Raw genomic sequence first — 22,969 nt, 5'->3', positions numbered from 1 at the left:
GCGGCTATGTATAAAGCGCTAAAGAGCTCGCATCTGTCAATACTATACATCTTTGAAATGTCTTGACATAACCTACAAAACGACGCTATGCATAATTAGTTCGGATATTGAGTTCAACAGTTATAGACATGTAAACATAGAGTTCACTAACGCCAAACTATTTTAAAATTTTCCTTTGTTAAAGGAAAATCCGCTAGAGAAACGTTCCGTGAGATTAATGTTGTTTTGGGGTACTCTATCATTTCGAACTGCGGACGATTGGTTTCGACGATTCAGAGCGAGTGAAAACGACACCATGGATAAGCCATCCGGCGGAAGACCTGTGACGACGAATACCGATCAAATCATGTAAAACACCATGTTAGACCGGTATGTGGCATCTCGTGACATCGCCAAGAAGATGAAAGTTAGTCACCAAACCATTTTAAACCATCTGCAGAAGGCTGGATACACAAAAAAGATTGATGGTTGGGTGCCGCATGATTTGACGCAAAAAAAAAAAACTTCTGGACCGATTCAACGCCTGCGATATGCTGCTGAAACGGAACGAACTCGACCCATTTGTGAAGACTATGATGACTGGCGACGAAAAATGGATCACATATGACAATATCGAGCGAAAAAGGTCGTGGTCGAAGGCTGGTGAATCATCCCAAACAGTGGCAAAGCCGGGATTGACGACCAGGAAGATGCAGTAATCTACGCAAGTTTGATTTAAACTTCGACATCAATGAACACATAAAATCATTGAAATTTACTAAAGTTTCACGGATATTGCTTGAATTGTGCGGTTATTTGTAATTAAAATTAGAGGTATAAAACTGGTAACTGATTTAAAAAATCTATGGAATTCAAAAGTGCATACCAAACAATTCCTGAAAGGTAGAAGATATCGATGTTAGCAGTAGTGAAGAAAGTGAAAACACGCAAAAACGAGAAGAGTTTAGTCCGATTAATTCACTTATATCCGATGAAAAATTAATGGAAACAGCTACGAAGAATATGCTTGTGAAATATAAGAAGAAAAAAAAAATAGTGAACGAACAATCGAAGTTCAGAAGAAAGCTCTCATGGGAAAACTTAAAAAATTGATAAGTGAGGTTTCATGATTCTCTGGTAGAAAGAAAACGAAACAAGAAAAAACCTTAACTTCGGCTGCACCGAAGCTAATATACCCTTCACAGGTGCATTTCTTTTAGTAACTATGTGTCCAGTTTGTATGGAAGCTATGTATATATTATAGTAATCCGATCTGAACAATTTTTTCGGAGATTACATCGTTGCCTTAGAAAATAAACTATACCAAATTTGGTGAAGATTCATATTCAAATGTGAAAGTTCTCCATACAAGAACTTGAATCCGATCGTTCAGTTTATATGGCAGCTATATGTTATAGTGGTCCGATATCGGCCGTTCCGACAAATGAGCAGCTTCTTGAAGAGAAAATGACGTTTGCAAAATTTCAAAAGGACATCTTAAGAACTGAGGGACTAGTTCGTATATATACAGACGGACGGACGGACGGACAGACAGACAGACGGACATGGTTAAATCGACTCAGCTCAACATACTGATCATTTATATATATACTTTATAGGGTCTCCGACGCTTCTTTCAGGGTGTTACAAACATCGTGACAAACTTAATACTCGTATATCCCCTGTTCAGGGTATAAAACAGTGAAGGATACTGTCAAATCGAATGAAGCTTTGGTTTCTCTCGGATTAACACAGTGCTCAGTATTGGTACCTATACTATTCTGATATAGCGGGTGTTTTTTGCAAGTGTGGTTTTGAATGAGGCAATTCTTTTTTCCGACTTGGTCTTTAGGAAAAAAGCTAATTCATTTATGCTCAGTTTAGCTTAATATTTAATACTGGGTAGACTTATTCCATAATAATGCTTACAAATCGTGTAAATTTATTGCTAAACTGAAGGGCGTGACGCGATCGAAAGGTCGGTAATTCAAGCAACAGCGGCTCGGTTTCGCACCACGTTTACTCTAGTGGATAATGCGTATCCTAAGAGATACCGAATCTGAAGTCTGATATCGTCCGCCAAAACAGGTATTATTGCTTCTGGGCAGGCAAAGTTAAATGATATTGGACATCATTTTCTTTCTGCATCTCGCAAACGTGCGGAATCAGACGAGTCATGAAATTCCAATCAACTTTTTAAACCTCGAGACATAAAACTGCCCAGCAACAAAAACAAAAATTTTAAGAGATAAGACTTAAAATACATTATAACCAATTGTTAAAATTTTATTTAATGAGAGAAAGCAATATAAGTAGTCTTTTTAATTTCTAAAAGTAAATCAGAAAAATTAAATATCCAGGAATTAAAACTTAAATCATGACATATGCGACGGAATGGATCGTTTAACTAGCAATTTGATCCACAAGCCTAAACTGCCTCGAAAAGCGAACCGGGATATTGAATTTAAGTTCAGACAAGAGAAAAAAACTCCTAACTATTCTATTAAAGATTTTGAATGAGAATATAATGCCAAGCATTTTTCTAAGATATGGTTAATAGAGTTATGTGTAGAAGCGCCATTCACTTGGGAATGGCCAGAAACGATTTTTTTGCAAATGACTTAAGCAGCTTACGACTTCCGGTCTTAGACCAAGTATCTTCTGGGTAGCCAAAAAAAAGTTTGAAAGCGAGCTAAAGTGAAAAGAAAACAAAAGTCTCGGACTAGAGGAGCCCTTTTTAACGATGACCATTGAAAACGAATTAAGGATTACGATTTAAAGGCATGCACCTGGAATGCCCGGTTACCTAATTAGGAAGGTGCGGCTGATTAATGTCCTCGTTAAAGTAAAGGCTAACATCATCGCCGTCCAAGAAGTGTGATGGACGGGACAAGTAGAGTAGGTTCTCAGGACATTTACCACAGTGGTCACATAAAAGAGCGCGATGTCGGTAGGGAATTCGAGGTGGGAGAGAGATTTTGTTGCCGAGTCCTGGCATACTTCAAGGTGGATGAAAGTCTAGCACCATGCACATATGGGAGCTGACACTGCCACGATGTCAAAATCATGCTTGGCGACTTCAACGCCAGAATTGGGAAAGAAGGCATCTTTGGCACAGCGGTCGGTAAATTCAGCCTCCATGACGAAACATGCCAAAATGTGTTGAGGCTGATCCATTTCAACGGTGCCCTATATATAGTTATCTGTAGTAGTAGATTCCATCATATTAAAATTCATCAAGCTACCAACCAACTAGATCGCTGATGGTGTGATAGACGGAAGACACGTCTCCAATGTTTAAGACGTGTGTACCCTCCGAGGTCCTATCATCAACTCATATCACTATCTTTTTGCAGCCAAGATACGCACCCGCTTCAGAGCAGCAAAAAGCACACGTCAACAAACACAAGGAAGGTTCAGCGTCATGAAGCTACAGTGCAAACAGACAGCTAAACGATTTTCTACTCGACTTGCACTCCTGCTCTCTGAGAGCATCAGCATCCCGGTATTAGGGAACTGTGGGACGGCATTTAAAGCTCCTTACGTACAGCTGCAAAATAAGCCATTGGTTTTCGGGAAATGCAAACGACAGTCGATCCATTTTCCGACCATGAAGAAGTTCGAGTTGCGTTTACCCGTCTGAACAACAAAAAAGCAGCGGGGCTGATGGAAAAATGGCTCCGAAAAATTGATAAGGAGCATATTTTAGCTCATTTGTAGAACACGGTCGGACGAAAGCTTGCCCTCTATTGGAATTACAAAAAGAGAGACCCCACAATCTGGTCCAACTGTCGCGGGGTAAGCCTCCTGTTAAGGCCCACCGTCAACAAACTGATTGGAAATTATGAGTGCGGCTTAAGCCTGGAAAATAAACAACTGACCACATATTCACCATACGCCAAATCTTGGAAAAGACTCGTGGAAATATAACTGACAAACAACAACTGCTTTTAAGCCGCTATGTCTGTATTTGATATCCCCGGAAAACTAGTTCAGCTGTGTGAACTGACGCCAAGCAATAACAAAAGCTCTGTCTGGATCGTAAGGGACCTCTCCGAGCCGTTCGATACCAAACGAGGTTACAAAGAAGGCGACTTCCTTTCGTGCGACTTCTTTAATCTGATGGAAAAAGAACCATCTTCTATAAGCGGCATACGCCGTTGATATTAGTATCATTGGCCTTAACAGCTGCGCCGTTAGTTCTGCTTTCTCCAGAATGGATAAGGAAGTGAACAAATGGGTCTGGTAGTGAACGAGGGCAAGACGTTATATCTTCTATCATCAAACAAACTGTCGTGGCATTCGTGACTAGTCTCTCACGTTATTGTTGATCGTTATAACTTCGAAGTCGTAGATAATTTCGTCTGTCTTGGAACCAAGAACAATATCAGCCTCAAAATACAACGCAGAATAATTCTTGCCAATAGATGCTAGGTGAGTAGGCAATTGGGAAGTAAAGAACATTCTCGACGAAAAAATACCAAACTATACAAATGACTTATAGTCGCCGTCCTTCTACATATATGGTGCAGAGGCATGGATGATGACAACATTTGATGAGTTGACGTTACAAGTTTTCGAGAGAAAGGTTATGCAGAAGATGTATGGTCCTTTCCGAATTGGCAAGAACAAATATCGCAGTCGATGGAACAAGAAGCTGTACGAGAGATACAACGACATCGACATTGTTCAGCGAACTAAAAGACAGCGGCTAAGCTAACTAGGTCATGTCGTCCGAGTGGATGAAACCCGATCCAGAAAGCAGAGGAAGAGGTAGACCTCTACTCTTTGTGAAAGACCAAGTGGAAAAGGAGCTGGCTACACTTGGAATGTTTAATTGGCGCCAAAGAGTACAAAGGAAAAGCAACTGGCCCGCTGTTGTAAACTCGGTTATAACATCTTAAGGGGGTATTCTACTCTAGAATTTTGAAAAATTCGATTTTTTTTCATATATTTAAAGTCTAGACCCTTAAGAACATATCCTCGTAGGGATTTTTAAAAATTAAAATTATTTTAAGAGCTACAGTTACTTTAGTGACGCAGTACCTAGCCCGGTTCGGCCGTATCGAATTTTTTAAACGCGTTTTTCTCGAAACTACCTTTTTCATATACAACCGATTTACTTGAAATTTTGTGTGAACCTTCTCTATATAATCCTTTATTGTTCCTATAAGCATCGTGTCAAAATTTTTGTTTTTAATATTTTTAAAAAATTCAGGAATTTCAAAAACAAAGCGTAAAAATGATTTTTATTTTCAGGCAGTCGCCATTTTTTCAAAAAACTTACCTTGCTGATTAAGAATTTCTTTTAATTTTTTTTTCATACCACCAGGAGAGTCAGGATCAATGTCACCAGGATGCGCCATTTTTTTTACACCTGTCTCTCCCCTCTTCCAATTATTTTAATTTTTAATATTTTTTTGTAAATTTTTTTCTCTGTATTCTTAAGATATCAATAAAAATACCATAAAAAAATGGATAGTAAAAACATTTATTGTCTTTTTTACGACACTTCAACCTTAAGCAGTGTCTTCGCCATTAAAGAAAAAGAAGGACATATTGCAACCGTACCACTGGAATAACGCAGAACAGTAAGTTCTGAATGATACTCGTACACCCATTTGTTTGCCAGTTCTCTTTGAGGAAATTTGGAAAACCAACCGCCGAAACCGGGTCATGCGAGCTTTCATATATCGCCTGAAGCAACTGAAATTTTAAGTACTTAAGACATTGATTTATTAAGTCATCCTCCGCGTTGTCCTTAATTGGCTACGTTTTCTTCCGGAAAGTAAAAAATAATGCAAAAAACGTTTCGGCACCTGAATGGCAAATGTGCTAGTGAAATTTGGTGCAAACGCATGCGGAAGTGTATACATTTTAATTGAGATTATATTGAAAACATTAAAGCTATTTTCGATAATTTGTATTTATTTTCGTACTAGTTAAAATGCGTGAAACCGATCTACAAATTACCCCATCGCTCATATAGCCCATTTATACTATATGAAATTATTTTCGTTATTCCAGCAGAGCGTCGTTAAAGGTATGGGTTATCTTCATGAAATTTGGAAGGAAATACGTATATATGTTTTTGAGTATACTTTCATTTGATACTTTCTATTTGCAAGAATCTAAATTGTTCGGCTGCAACTCAACGCTTCCTTACTTGATTTGCAACAAATGTGTTGTTTTAGATGTATAAAATTTGATTGTTGACACTATATTTCGAACCCTTTAAAAATGGCATGGTAAGGACAGGATTTGATATTGCTAAGCGGAGAATTGTGAAGAACTTTAGGAACATACTAAGCATTTGAATTTTAATGGTGGTAACGAGGAGGGTGGAAATTTAATAAAGAAACAAAATCAAATAAATAGCGATTAAGTTGTAAGCTGACAATCAAGTTGCTGTAACAGCTGTTTAGATAAAATTATTGAACCATCTCAACATTCTCGTTTAGACTGATATGAAGCACTACACATAAATTATTAATGATTAATATTAATATAATATCATATGTACTATATATTCTTGCATAGCTTTTTTGATCATACATATGTGATGTATACCGCCTTCATAAAGCTTTTCGCGAATTAATCTCTTTTGATTTCTAGTTTAATTGAGAATTCAGTAAAATTGATATCGAATTATCCAAACGTTTGATACTATTTTCCTACATATTTCTATCGATTCCACATAACTAACACTTTATCTAGATATTTTCTCAAGTTACGATTACTCTTGAAGTTTCAAAATTGTCATAAGTCAAAGGTTCATTGCTGTTGATACATGCACATATTAACAGAAGTTTTACTTGCGCATTACTTTCTTACTTGTATTGTCACAATAAAATTTCTCTCACACTTAATGTTATTTTTGTAATTCGTTATTAAAAAAACATCAGCACTTTTTCGAGAAGCAATGCTTCCACTCTACATGGTTGCCTTACGTTAACTAATATCGCATGTATACCGATACAAGTAAAATATGATTGGAAAAAGAGAGAAGTACCTCATATAGATAGATTGGGAAGTTATCAGTATGAGCAAAAATATTTACATTTGTGTATATGCTTGTCTGTACATTATTAGGAAAAACACGATTAGACTGTAGTAAAAAAAATTGTAGAAACAATTAGGATGATGCTTAGTAGTAGAAAAAATATGTTGATATATGTATGTATGTTCTGTGTAAGTTAGCAATTATAAAGAAGGACCATTGTTGGTAAACTTATCAATTTTAGACGAGCCACTTTTGCTTTCGAAACTGGTAAGTGGCTTGTGCTCGCATTATCGCTTTGTGTGCGAATATACTATGTATATAGTGACACAATTTGTATTTCCAGAGAAGTCACGGAAGCCGCATAGATCGACTCTGGAACATAATTCATCGTGGGATTTGTATTTGTGAGATATCGTTTAGATTACTCACGAACTGGCACCACTTTTCCAAACGAAGTGGTGATATTGAGTCCGTAGTGTATGAAAACTGGTCGGAAATCGCATTCCATTGAATCCGCGGAGTGTTTATTGTGCGTCGCATATAAGGAAATTAGTGTGCAATAGATTTTCTTTAGGTACTTTAGAATATTAGTGTGGTTCGCCATTATCTTTTTTAACGAAAACTCTGTTGTTTTGAGGATTTGTGTCACTTATGCTAGTGACTCTTATGCTTGTGGAAGACTGTGATTTCCCGAAAAGATATCATCTACATATGTTTGGTGTTTCTGCCGATTCATGGAGTTTTCGAATACCTTAGAACTGGGCACAATTAACGCTGAAGGATCACTATTTTTAACTTGTGATCACGTAGTGGACTATTGGGGGATTTTCGAAAAAAGATTCTTGATCGTTTTTATGTACGACTATTTGTCTATACATTTTTTCGATATCTCCGTTGAATACGTATTTGAATATACGCCAAATTACGCCATTGATCCTGGTTGGAACGTGGGCCCCGTAAATAGAATATCCTTTAAGAAATTCCTCGAGCTGGTGGTTTCTGGGACATTGAAGATAACTCTTACTTGAGTTGTTTTTTGTCTGGCTTTACTACTGCATGTGCGTTGATGAATTTTTTGCATGGGCTTACTTCCTCCATGTGATCTAAATGGAGGTATTTTACTTCCAAAACTTCCTCAATTGTGAATTAAGGTATTCGTTTGAGATTTCCTCAACTTGAGCTGTAATGGTGGTAGCTGGTGCTACCGAACCGAAAGTAATATTTTGAGCCAGTGGTGTGTTTAGAAATTTGTCAAATAAACTGCTATTCCCAAATATGTGGCAATTCAGACCTCGAATATTCAAAATTATTCACAACATTTTTTGTTATTGCTATTTATTTATGTATAAGTATTTGTGTTTTCTTTACCAAGCCGTTTCAGTTTTTAGAAATTAGTTGATATTTAGTGCTACCCTAGTAGGGCATAATGATATGTTCCGTATATACTATGAAATCGTGTGTTTGTTATTTCTCAGTGAAGAAAACGCGCATAAATGTAATTGAAAAACAATAATAAAACTGTGCTCTTCGTTGCTGCGACTATGAAAAAGTTCGAATTTCAATACAGCGACGAAGAACTTAAGGAGCATGCATCAGCTTCTTTGTAAAATATGGTTGGGCGTCCATTTGTTGGAATTTGAGTCTGCTCTGCCCAATCCGAAAAACGTGAGACCCCACAATCTGCGCTAACTACCGTGCGATAAGTCTCCTCCGCATCATGTATAACAGAGATAAAGAGATCCCCATCGATCTTGGACATTTGTGTCAACATTAGCCCAACAAAACATTTGTAGAGATCTGTTTGCATCCCAAACTTATTCTCAACTGAAAATGTGACTTTTTGAATGCCTGGAACGGCCAGATTGAAATTATACCAAAACATATCAGATCACTTATAAAAAATGTACAACAATGGATTTCAAAGAAAATGCGAAATCTAAATATATTTCATTAAACGTTTTGAAATTTGATGCATAGTATCATTAATTTTCAATTACCAATGATTAAAAACATTTATTAATTGAGAACTAACATGCTTAATTCACCTTATTAAGTATTGAAAGATCAAAAGTCATTTGTTTTAATATACCATAAAATCATAAAAAAGGATCTAAGTAGTTTCGCCAAATATTAAAAGTCCAATATATAATAATTTGCAATCGTAATAAATGTTGGGTGTTTTAATTTAAATGCCCAAAAGCTCTTATTTTGTTCAATCTGGTCACAATGTAAAATGTTATTAAAATACGCTTATTTTGAGGCGCTCTCACACTGGAATAAGTTGGCCATCCCATTATGCCTGGTGTATAAGGTTCTACAAAGCATATTATGTGAAAGATTAAAGCCCACCGTCAACAAACTGACGTTGAGCAATACCAAAAGCTCCAAACAAAAAAACAAAACAAGAAAAATAATATACATATAACATGTGCTCTCTCAGTATAACTCGTATATACATATGTATGTGTGCAAAATATATTGGTAATATACTAATATATGTATATAGATTCTCTTAATATACTGGGCATATACACTAGGCATCAAGTGAAAGTATAAATTTCACAGACGTTATTTCAAGGCAGTTTTATTAAAATAAACAATTAATAATTCATACATTAATTTTAAATTTTCATAGGTATTTAAGTAACAAATTATAAATTAATATATTTTTTTCCCCGGAATATAAAGAAAAAAAATTTGTTCGACTTAAAAAAAACGACATTTTTGTAAAAAAAAACAAAACGTTTGGTTTAAACGTAAATTTAGTGATTAATATTACCTTCTTTATTCTGAATTAATGCACGAAGACGTTATGCATGCTTCGAACCCAGTTGTTTAATATTTTCATTGGAATAATGTCAAATTGACGCTTTGTCTTTAAGAAAAATTATTCCAAGTATGTACGGCTGCTTTTGTTATTTTGGAATCAAAAATTAACCGAAAATGCTAAATTGGATTTAAATCCGGTTACTGGGCTGGCCAGGTCAGTTTTTCTTCAAGCCTTCGTCAACAAAGCGAGTAGTCAGGCGAGATGTGCGTTAGGGCTCGTTATCTTATTGGAAGAGAAACGACCTCGAGTTCACTTTTTCCGCATTTATTTTCAAATTTTCGCTTAAGAATATATGTTGACAATCCCCATTCGTCCATCGATTTTAAATACACTACCTACACCAAATCTTGAGAAACAGCCCCAAACCATGAGAGAACATCCTCCATGCTTCACTGATGATGTGGTTTCAAGCGATGAGAAAGTTTACACCACACTCTCTTACGTGTTTTTTAACTCCTTAGCTCTAATTTGAATTCATCGGACCAAATTACTTTATTTCCAAATGTGGTTGGCACATTTGGATTTTGTTTTGCAAACTCTAGTCCTTTTTTTCCTACTCGAAATTGAAAATATGGGTCGTTTTTTTGGACATAGTTTTTAAAACCAGATACGAAGTTTCCTTTGCATTGTACTAATGGAAACATCCAAACCAACTCCCGCGATAAAATTTCAAGGTTTTCAGGAGCTTTGATTCGTACAAGTCGCTCAGCGTGTATAGAAATTTTGGACTTTGGACCTCCACCGTAGTGAGTCTTGCATATCTTCCTTCTCTTGGAGTATTCAAAAATCTTTCTTGCCTCTCCGATCGAAATGGAATATTTTTCATATATTTTTTGATACGTTTCACCCCTCTTCCCATCTTCTGCAATTAAGATCCGATTCTCTTAAATTTTTTAGTATTTTTTACTAAGGACGGAAAAAAAATTTCAGCTTAACAGAAATTCCCTTAACAAATACAAATGTATTAAATCTGTGGTAAAATTCAGTTTTACCTTTAAAGAAATGAACCAAAACTGAAATTATACTTTCATTTGACGCGCACTCATAGGCTCACCAGCGAAGACTAATCACTCTCGATGGAGTAAATATTTTTTGCGTCTAAATAATAAGTACAAATATTACTTCAACTGTTTACTTACATAAAATGTTTTATGAATTTATTCTTAAGCGAAAATGTAGGAAGTAAATAATCCTGAGGTTGCCAGTATATATTACATTTATACTTTCATTTGATGTCCAGTGTACGTGAAATATAGTATGTATGTATACATATATTAAATGTTCATTTATACATGTGTGTATTTCTTGATTAGATTTTCTTTACCTTTTATCTCTCTTTTTAGTTGCTATACATATATAAAAATATATATGGCTTGGTATGTGTATCACCAATATATAATAATTTGCTCACGTACATATGTAAATACGTATTATACTGAGAGAGCACATATATTTTTCCCCTTTTTTGTGTACATACATATGTATGATTAACAGTGCGGTTAAACAAACAAAAGAAAAACGGAAGAGAAAAGAATAGAAATGTGTGTTTGTTTTTTTTTCGTAAATAAACCGAAAAATATATTAGGGTGCAACCCTTGCAAATACCATTAATTCACAGCTGATCGGTGAAGAAAAACATTGAGGTCAACAAAATTTTCGCACAAATTGGAAAATGTGCCGAAAAAAAGTTTTAAGGAAAAATTGACTGACGCTTTATTTGATGAAGCTGCTGAAGAAATTATGGACATTGAAGGTAAGAAATATTTTTTTATATGGCACATAGCACAAATTTCACTTTTATTTCTGGAGTTTCCCGCAAGAAAGGCAGTAAACTCTGGATTTCTGTTTCGCTCCACTTTTTATTCAGCTTTTCCTGTTTTAGCTTTATTTTATTCAAACCGGTTTGCTCCATTAATTACCTGCACATTGTTAATTTTCTTTTCTCGATCTCTTCTTATTGAGCAAATATAAGTATACATATCTACACATATATATACATACACATACATCCGGGAATATCCAAACATAAAAACAAAAAAATACACATATAAATTGGTTCAATTTATTATTTATACATGGGCCATTCCATCAATTGGCGACATGGTTTTGTACCCGTGGTTCCCCGATTTTGACGAAACTTTAGAATATCATAATATAGACCAAAATAAGAATATCTGTAAACTTTTTAGTGGTCAAAGTTGCTCCATTGTTTTTTGGCGCGCAATTCAAATTGAGATCAAACAAAAAAATCTCAGCTTTCCGACAAAAATATTTTCAAAATCCAAAAAATTCTACTAAACGACAACTTTGCATTTTTTTTGTTGTTCTTGGGATCAGGGTCCCATACTTTTGAACACTGATTCTTAAGTAAAATTGAACAAGGAATCGAAAGAAAAAGTCAATTTTGAAAAAAAAATTGGGGGAAAAGCACAAAAAACGGGATTTTTGGATTTGGATTTTTATTTACTTAAAAAAACCGATCGTGTTAAATTTTTTTCGTGTCTTTTTTCGAAAAAATCATTCAAAAACAAACATTTAAAAAGAAAAGGTCCCCAAAAGTCAATTTCTACAAAAGTTATGGCTATTTGAAAATCAAAAAGCCTCTTTTTGAAAAATTCATAACTTTTTTTGAAGTTGGACAAAAAATTTTGAAAAAATTCTCAAAAATGTTTTTCAAAGGGTAGAAAAGGATCAGCAAAACCTAAAGGGGACGGTCTAAAAAGTGGTCGATTTGGTATGGAATACTCCATATATAACACTATATCTAACTCGATTAGTTTCACCTGATACTTACAACATTAGGTGAACAAAACTATTATACTCTCTTGCAAAATCTTGCAAGAGTATAAAAATGGTATCGAAAAGTTCGTGGGTCACCCTTGAACTACAAAAGAACGAATTTTGCCAAAAAAATGTGTTTTACTATGATAGCCCAGAAGTTTGCAATTGACCTGTTAGTATATAGTTGACATACAGGCTGAAGGATTAAAATACCTTTCTTGTAAGGAAAACATTTTTATCTCACAAGCTATCTTCCCAAAATTTGGCATAGAGGATTGTCTACAAATTTCGGAGAAACTTTTCAGATCGTGCCAATACGAGTAAAACAAATAGTTTTCACCAAAACTGAACGATTGGCATCAGCTTTTCAACTGCAGTTAACGTGTTATCTTGTTTTTTTTTACATTTTGTACAATATTTTGAATTGGGAATACGCTCTCTGCTAAATTTCGCCAATTTAACTGTTATTTACGTTCTCTTTAAGTTTAGTTGTCTTTTTAGAACTCTTCTCAGTTTGCGAAGCTTGAGTCTTTTCCGTAGTTAAGGAATATTCAAGCAAATTTTCGTCTTGGTTTAAGTTTTGTACAGTTTGAGTTTATCGGGAAATTACAGGCTACGTACGCTATAAATTCTAGATCTTCCCATTATTTTGATAACGCAGGTTTTGCACCGAAAATTTATTGTATATTACCGTAAGCGTAGTTACGATAAAGGGAACTGCTGAGTAAAGTCGGGGAAATGCTTCTTAAAAGCACAAGCGCAAAGCAAAGTACCCCATTTTGCGAATTGTGAAAAGCTTAAACTTGTTTACTACGCGTCTCAGCTGTTGAAATGAAAACTTTAAGCAAGTGGTTGTGTATCTTCTTATATATATACTATATATTTAGACATACTTATATATTACATAAGTGAGCATTCGACACAGTTTTCGTCACAGCAAGCCACATTGGGCTGTCTGCTTTGTGAACAACAAAATCATATGTTTTACGTTCTCTGAACAGACACACAGCGTTGCATGCAACATGTTGCAAGTGAACGTGTTGTGTTTTGAATTTAATAAATTTTGTGTCCAGTGAACATAATATATAATATAACGGTGCAACGTGTTGAGTGAACAAGTTCGTTTAAGCGAGCGTTGCAAAAATTTGTTGTTGCAATAGCTCGCGAATATGCTCGTCGTCTTTATGTCGGTTTGATAAAAAAAAGAGCTGACAAATTCGTAATGCGGCCAGTTTTGTCGTAAGCAGCAACGCGTACGTTTGCCGGAAGCGGAAATAACCCATTAAATAGTGGAAAAAATTAAAACGAAACCAAAAAAAAAAAATTATATATATGTATATTACCCAAACAGTTATAATGTGACAAATTTCTTTTTGTCGGGTTGGAGCGATTGACGATGGATTTTTTTAATTTTTTCGTACAAAAAAAATTAAATTTGTTTTGTTTTTGTGAAAAATTATTTTAAAAAATAAATAAAATCAATTTTGTGTAAATAAACAACAACAGAATGTGTGTGATGCTGAGCAGTATATTGTTTGAATATAAAATCTTTGGCCCAGCTGTGGTTGCCGTGTAGAGGGCGGAAAAAGTAACGGAAATCAGTGAATTGTGAATTTCCGACGGGCGGCAATAAACACCGCCGCAAAGCACAACTGCTGACCTACTCACGCTTAGTGTTACAACTGTCCTCCTATAATCGCGATGGCGATGACGATGCTGTTTGCGCTTGTGTGCGTGTGCTTGTAATGTGTTTTTGGCGGCAGTCAGCCAGTCGGTCGGCCAAGCACACATAATGGACAGCCAAGTGTCGCTAACAAGGAATTGAACTTACTAGCTATGAATTACGCGTTCGCTTTGTGCACGGTGCACGGCGTTAAGTGAGAATGCTGGGCGTTGGCAAATAAAACCTTACGATCCACTTGGCCGCGATATATTTGTGCTGGCATATTGTGGCACATATGTATGTTAATAAGTTTAGATATTTGTGTGTTCTTGATTATGCTTTTAGGTTGTGGGCATATGCTCACAGACTGCTGGATGCTGTCGCCATTTACGGTTGTTTTGCAGTCTCTTTAACCCTTATTTGTCGCTTGTTATTGCTACTCAGCGCCGCTTTTGCCTATATTTAGGGGCAAGCACTTGTTTGTTAGGCTAAAATGCCACGTGCGCGGCACATGAAAGCATAAATTGTACACACATACATGCATATGTGCATGTGGGCAATCGCACGAGTAGATATTTGCTGGACATCCTTTTGACTTAAGCCATTTTATTACGTTATGTGTAATCGTTGCTAAGGGAAAGTCCATTGACATAATAGCGTGTTGCGCGGGGAATTAATTGCTTGTATGTGGTTGTAGAATGCACGCGTGTCGGAAATGCTGAATGCGGATTTGTGCGGCTTGTGTTAAGCACCTATGTTATATTAATTAACGGTTGAGTTGCCACTTCAAAGCGTGAAAAATATACTAGAGTTATTTGTATTGTATTGGCGGCTAATGAGTTTGGAATTATACCCGTAGGACTAAGAGGTGTCACTTATTTTAATATGTAGGATAAGCGGTGTTATTTTAAAAATGGAAATTGTTATAAGTCCTTAAATTTACTTTGCGTTTGTAGAAAATACAGTAAGAATTCAGCAATTAAAGCCTTCAACTGTTATTTACCAAACGCTGTGACAGCTACTCACACTCATACAAAAAGTGAGTCTGAGTTAACTCTAAACTTTTTAAAAAAATATCACGATTTGTGCTTTCAATCAACATTTTAACGTGATGAAATTCATTTCGGAAATCAAAATTTCGTTTCATACAATATTTCATTCACATTTCCATCAAATTACAAAATATTGGAAAAATAATTGCCACTTAAGGGTGTTTTTTGAATATTTGGCTTTCTGAGAGAAATAAAACACACATAGCAGATCAAAAGAAAAGTTCCTGGCCAACCATAGCAAAACACACTTTTTGACAATATTCGTTTTTTATACTCTCGCAACAAAGTTGCTAAGGAGAGTATTATAGTTTTGTTCACATAACGGTTGTTTGTAAGTCCTAAAACTAAAAGAGTCAGATATAGGGTTGTATATATTAAAGTGATCAGGGTGACGAGTAGAGTTGAAATCCGGATGTCTGTCTGTCCGTCCGTCCGTCCGTGCAAGCTGTAACTTGAGTAAAAATTGAGATATCATGATGAAACTTGGTACACGTATTTCTTGGCTCCATAAGAAGGTTAAGTTCGAAGATGGGCAAAATCGGCCCACTGTCACGCCCACAAAATGGCGGAAACCGAAAACCTATTAAGTGTCATAACTAAGCCATAAATAAAGATAATAAAGTCAAATTTGGCACAAAGAATCGCATTAGGGAGGGGCATATTTGGACGAAATTTTTTTGGAAAAGTGGGCGTGGCCCCGCCCCCTATTAAGTTTTTTGTACATATCTCGGAAACTACTATAGCTATGTCAACCAAACTCTACAGACTCGTTTTCTTCAGGCATTTCCATATACAGTTCAAAAATGGAAGAAATCGGATAATAACCACGCCCACCTCCCATACAAAGGTTATGTTGAAAATCACTAAAAGTGCGTTAACCGACTAACAAAAAACGTCAGAAACACTAAATTTTACGGAAGAAGTGGCAGAAGGAAGTCTGGACCCAGGCTTTTTTTAAAAATTGAAAATGGGCGTGGCGCCGCCCACTTATGGACCAAAACCATATCTCAGGAACTACTCGACCGATTTCAATGAAATTCGGTATATAATATTTTCTTAACACCCTGATGACATCTACGAAATATAGGTGAAATCGGTTCACAACCATGCCTTCTTCCAATATAACGCTATTTTGAATTCCATCTGATGCCTTCTCTGTATAATATATACATTAGGAACTAATGATGATAGCGGAATAAAATTTTACACAAATACGGTATTTGAAAAATATGTAAATGACGTATAATGAAATCTCGATTATCACTTTATCATGCGAGATTATAAAATGTTCGGTGACACCCGAACTTAGCCCTTTCGTACTTGTTCTATTCAAAATGGGTCACTTTAAGGGTGATATGCTGATTATAGTGACCCATCCTTTGTAGTACGATTTGTACTTTGTTTCAAAATATGCCTCAGTTTCGGCGATCACCTCTTCATTCGATGAAAATGTTTCCCCAGTGAGCTTTCTTTCGAGATTCGACAGTGTCTTGGTGAAATAGCACTTTTGTTTCTTCAAATATGGCCATTTTCCGGCGATTTTGCCCTTCAAACGGTCCCACAACACTGTGTAACAATCGCTGTTGTTTGTACTTCCTTTTTCAAAGTTGTCAATAAAAATTATTCCATCAGCACCCCAAAATACATACGCCATAAGCTTGCCAGCAGACTGTTGCGTTTTTCCACGCTTTAGACTGGGTATATTGTGTGCAGTCCACTCGATGGCCGTCAATTGATCTTCGCTATGAAATGCTGAAGCTATTTTTCATTGATTGTCACATATCGACGCAAAAAAGTTGGATTTAATATGGTTGGATATCATTTTAGAGTGCTTGTTACAGCGAATAACTTAATTTTTATGCTTTCGTCGGTAAAAATCCCTTTTAGGCGTCCAACGAGCTCCACATCTTCGGTGCAGCTTTCTCCACGTCAAAACTTAGCATGATGGCCGATTTTTCTGGTGAAAGTCCTCTAGCCAAGTTTTTCCTTTAACTGTATTTTTCTCTTCAATACAATATTTCGTCAACTCATGCAATTCCATTTTATTCATTTTTTCACAATAACAAGAGTGGCTTCATTCAAAAAGATATATGTAAGTCACAAACTAATAATACGACAGTTGTCAAATTTATATTTATAGGTTAGGACTAACTTAAAGTCATATAAATATATAAATCTAACAGCGCCAACCATGCGACAGGCTGATGACTTTTGAGTTGACCAGTTATATTCCGTTTTCAAAAAAACTTGCAATTGAGTTTTATATGAATAATATTACTTTTAACGCAAAAGAGCCACACCTAGTCAATAAAGTTCTTATGTTTCTCAAAAAATAAATTATATACCACAGATAGTTTGTACCGCCACCGTTTTGAAATATTCTCATTTTTGCCATAAATTCGGTTACAAAGTTTACAATGCATACAGCGGTGTCAATTTTGAAGAAAAAGAAGTGGCTGTTCTCACGCAGTTCAACCCATTTAGCCATAAAAACTCTTCGCGATTCCATTCGAAAGAGTCATCTTAGAAAATAGCAACTTATGTCAAGGGAATTTGTTATATCGACCAGACCAATATCAATACTTATTCGAGATGATTCTCTACCTAAGAATAACATCTTAACTCTGGGCTCAATCGTCTTTTCGGTAAGTAAAATATTGCAGCAATAGTGGCCATATGTCAGCCATAATTGAGCATGTATCGCCGATTGTTGGAACCAGACACGAAAAAGCCATAAATAATTTAAGGTTTCTATAGCATTCCTCATTGACTGTAACATTAAGACTGGATTTATTTTTGACAAAATATGGCACTGCTCCATCTTCTTTCTGTCCATAAAAGGCACCGGCACACAAAACAGGGACGGTTATGGCTTGTGGATTATCTTAATTAAATGCGACAATTTTGTTTATTAGCACACCTATTTAACCAAAAGTGAGCATCATCGCTGTACAAAATTTTCTTTTGAAAATCGACAATTACAGGCAATTATGTTGACCGGATATAGGCTAACTGCATACACAGATTCGCGCGAACGAACCATTATTTTGATAATAAAGTTTGCTAACACATTTTTTTCCATTAGAAGCTGCTCATTTGTGGTAATCGCCGATAAGCGACCACTCTAACATTTAACTGCCATAGAAAATCAAATGCTTGTATGAACAACTTTTTCTTTTAACGAGATATCTTCTTGAAATTTGGCATGGGTAATTTTTAAGACAGTTGTGTAATCCTGGAAGAAATTGTTCAAATCGAACCACAATAGCATATGGCTAACATAGTAACTAATTGATCGAGTTCTTGCGAGGAATTTTGTAAGGAATATTTTATAAACATTGTGGAAAAAAAGCACCTTTAAATTGTAATTAATTTCCCCGGGTAAATAATATACCAAGAAATGTATTTTGCAAAGTAGGTAGGACCGCCAGTAATTACTATGCCAAATATGAGCATGATCTGTCAACCAGTTTGTTTACAGTAGCTGCTTAAGTCAGTGCACCTCAGTAGTGCGTTGAGATTTTTACAACAAATTAAAATATATCGGAAACGCAACTTGTCTCAAATTTGACATTTCTAACCAAATTTCGATTGCGGAATCGTTACAAATTATAGAAAAGGGCAACGGAGATTCAGTTTTATCAAAAATCACAAACCTTTAAAGGCATTTGAGAGATCGTTGAAGACACGCCTCGTTCTAGACGACTTTTGACCTATTCAACTGATGAAAATATTAAAACAGTGAAGGATATGACCTTTAAACATGCTTCCGATCCCACATTGATGGAGATCATTAAAACTGCCGAAAAGACATGAGTTTGACATACAAACAAGTTACAACAATGATTTGAATGAAATTTCAGTCGATCGAAGGGATAAGACAAAATTCGCTGAAGGAGCTGAAGGCCATCCCAAAAAATGCTTATGAAAAGTGTTTCCAGGACTGGAAAAATAAGTAAATAAGTGGCATAAGTGTATTACATCTGTGTCTCAATGTACATATATGTAAGGGTATTCTAACTTCACTGTAGCCGAAATTAACACTCACTCTTATTTTATTTCGTGAATTTGGCGTTGCGAAACTCTACGAAGGTTAGCTGTTTTCAGCCATACACGTTCTCTGAATTGATAGTTAATGGTGATTTTTGAAAGTTAAACGACCGTTATTTTAAGACGCAAAGAAAATTAAATTATGAAATTACCGATATTTTTGGTTTATTAGCTCAATAGCTAATTGAACAGGTTTTCCGATACTCGGTAACTATGATAGGGGCTTCTGAAAAACATATTGTTCCAATTTTGCAACAGTTTTTTTTCGAAAAAAGCAGGCTTCATGTCAATGATGAAGCGTTAACTGGCTTTTAATTGGTTAGTAGTTCATTTCAAGATTAGATATGATGATCAAAAAGTCATCCCGATAATGTGTTTGTTTCTTAGATATATAGATAGATAGAAATTAATTAAGGTTTTGCACTGCGACCTATGTTCTATTGTGCTCTCTGCTATATCGCATATGTATATATCTCAAAGGTTCAGCATTCATTACGATTGCTCGGCGCAATGGAGATGATGTGATCCCTGTTCACGTAGTTGGATTCAAAGGATTTGAGCCTGCTTCTACATGTTTCTGGGCAATCTGGAATCAGGTATTCTGTAGTCACCGGTTCCATGTCACAAAAATGTCAGTTTACATAATGTAGGAAATGTGCTTCTTGAGCCTGCAGACAGGGAGATTAAATTTGTCTTAGATTTTTATGCTGTAGTGTCTATTTTTTTGAACACCAGAAGTTAGTTTCAGAAAAAAATGTGTTTCCATGCACTTTTCAATATTTTTTCCAAAAAGTCGGCCGTTTCACTACAATACCGCGACTGTCATTTCTAACTGGTTAGCTTTAGCACATTTATCTTCATTGCTTTGAAAGACTTCTCAATAAGTGGTCAATAAATAAGCTCACTTATTGATATAAATCGTTTATGAAATGTTCCTCAAGACATGTGAACCTTATAACTCTAGTTTTGGAAATATATTTATGCCATTTTTAGATATTGTTACTCTAGCTTTGGAAATAAATGATTTCGATTTTCAGCCCTTGTTTTGTTGTAAATGATAATTTGTCAAAGTAAACTGAACTTAAATATCAAACACCTTCGAATACTCTACCATCTGGTTTATCAACTATACTTTAAAGAAAGAAAATTTAAAAAAAAAAATAAAAATTAAATTAAAAACACCTTAAAACAACCCAACAAGTACAGAGGTGTAAAAAGCCTTGAAAACGTTTAAAGTAAACATTGTCGGCAAATTCATATTCTTTACGTTTATGACACTCGGTTAAATTCACACCGGTCTCTCTTGGTAACCCGCAACTGTTGGTTTTCTGTTATCTCGAAAATGCTTTGCAAACCATATTCCAATTACCCCACGGCTGATTTCTAAGCTAATTTTAAACTAGTAGTAACTTATCTAAGTAGCCTGCCGCTTTCCCACAGGGTAGCTTTATTGACATTGTTGTTATATTGCTTGTGGGCACTTTTGGTAGTCGCTATAGCTTTATTGGCTCAAAGTAATATTGAGTTCATGAATTTAAATTGAGTGAAACTGTGACTGACATTCTTTCGTGGCTGTTTTCATGGTTTCTTCGCATTTTTGTGGTTGTGACATATGCACAAGAGGCCAAAGTGGAGGCCAAGTGTTTTATTAAAGTTTTAACGTTTTTACCAATACAATATAGTACTTATATGGAGATTATACAAAGTATTTGAAAGTATGAATCCAAACTTGTAGTTATATTATATATGTGACCTGGTCCACGGAAAGGGGGCTTAAGTGTCAAAAAAAGGAGAAAAATTTATGAAATAACGAGAAACTGACGATTATTTTTAACAGCTTTTCCCAGAAAACCAGTTTTCGCACGTTAGCTTCCTTTTCGTAGACCAGGTCACATATATACATTCAAAGTGTATTTTTTTTTTCAAAAAGAATTTAACGAAATCGAAAACGCTAAGTATATAAAATGTTTTAAAATTTTTAAGTTTTTCTATAAATTCAAGCTCAGTTTAAAACTAATTTAATGCTGCGATCTAAGAGCAGTGAGAGAGAGAAAATGAAAAAAACAAAGGTGGAAAAATATGTATCTGTCGCTTGATAACTTGCATTAAGAGTCAGTAGATCTTAAAAAAAATTTATAAAATATATTTAAATGTATTTTCTGACAATACTGTTCCAGTAGTGCCGATGATATTTCACTCATTCACTACTCCAAAGTCACGTGTGTAAAAACTAGCTTACCTCATTGTCAACCATTGCCAAATTTCGACTCCGTACCTAAGTTAATGCATCATGTAAATGTAACAAATTAGTACAGCTTTAGAGAGTGGTGAATAAAATAGACAACTGGTTTAATTACAGTATATATATATATATAATAAATGGCTATTCCACTTTTAAGAGGCCTCCACAAACGTTTCACAATACCTTACCTTTAGCAAGGTCCCTCCTTGCTTAGCAATATTGTAAAAATCCGGTCTCAAAATATCTGCGTTAACCCATTTATATGAAACGTAGAATCATATTTGTATATAGCACATAGAAAAATTTTTTCAGAAGTCAACTTAAAGGCATTATTAAATCTCGGTTGATGAGTTTAGCTTCTATATCATCTTCTTTTATATATTTTGGTTGGTTAGTTGGTTGAAACGTAAGGCGCATGAGCGTCCGACTATAGGCAGCCGCACTTAAGTCATCATTAAGCCCATGGCGCTTCTAGGTGGTAACCAATTTAAACTTTATCCAGTAGCCCAGAGGATTTGGTAAAAGACCTGCTTCTTTTCCAACGCAGCTGCCCAATGTCCCTTAAGTTGGAGTATTGTAACCGGGGAATATGCCGCTTCTTATCCGGCTGAATGCTGGGCATTCACATAAACCAGCGTCTTCCGCACTTGGTCTGCTCTCCGCCGAATCTACTTTTCCCAATTTCTGAAATTAGGTATTTAAAGATAATGTATGCCTGTGATGACCATTTCAATGTACTAAGCTCCCTTTTGCCTAGAAGTAGGAGCTTTTTGCTCTGGCAGCATCGACACTAGTCCGAAGTAACTTTGTGGTATTCCCTACATTGCTTGTGTTAGAGGACCACCAGGCTACCATTGTTTCATTCAACACTAGAAGGAATTGGATGGCCTGCGGTAGCTTAGGGAAATTCTGTCTCCAACTGCCTGACTGAGAATTGATTTCCTGACCTCTTTTTGTTGGATTATATGAAAAGCAAAGTACACACCACCTGAGAGTACTGAGCTTGCCATTCGTGCTTTAGTAGCTTTGACCATGGTTATGTCAAAACAAGGCTCACTGTATTTTATTGTGTCAATAAAGCTGATGAATTTCTAATAATTTTTTATTTAAACTAATGTAAAAAAATGTTTAAGAGAAAAATTAAAAAAAAAATACGTGAAGTTCAAAACCTTATTTAGCGGTATAAGAGATGGCAATACTGCATTTTTTTGTTTTAATGAAATATCTATATGTTGTTAGAAATACAAGAAATCAAATAGTGTGGTAGGATAGTAAAATGTAAGTAATATCCCTGTCTATTTATAAAGCAATATATGTAACATATCAGTATTTTAGAACAGTTAAATTCAATATATTTATACATTTTATA

At 35.4% G+C, this 22,969-nt stretch overlaps 1 protein-coding gene across 1 annotated transcript in view; it reads right to left on the bottom strand.

Annotated features, from left to right (window-relative positions):
- LOC120773120 (phosphatidylinositol phosphatase PTPRQ) overlaps positions 1-6,907 on the bottom strand; it is a 94,606-nt gene extending 87,699 nt beyond the window's left edge. Inside the window, exon 1 of the mRNA XM_040102115.1 lies at positions 6,814-6,907. The gene's annotated coding sequence lies outside the window, so the exon portion shown is untranslated. The remainder of the gene's footprint in view (positions 1-6,813) is intronic.
- Between the last annotated feature and the right edge of the window lie 16,062 nt (positions 6,908-22,969).

The sequence above is a fragment of the Bactrocera tryoni genome, chromosome 3 (assembly GCF_016617805.1).
Source record: "Bactrocera tryoni isolate S06 chromosome 3, CSIRO_BtryS06_freeze2, whole genome shotgun sequence".
NCBI lineage: Eukaryota > Metazoa > Arthropoda > Insecta > Diptera > Tephritidae > Bactrocera > Bactrocera tryoni.
The sequence above is the reverse complement of the archived record's forward strand: the minus strand, read 5'-3'. Positions and strand labels throughout refer to the sequence as shown.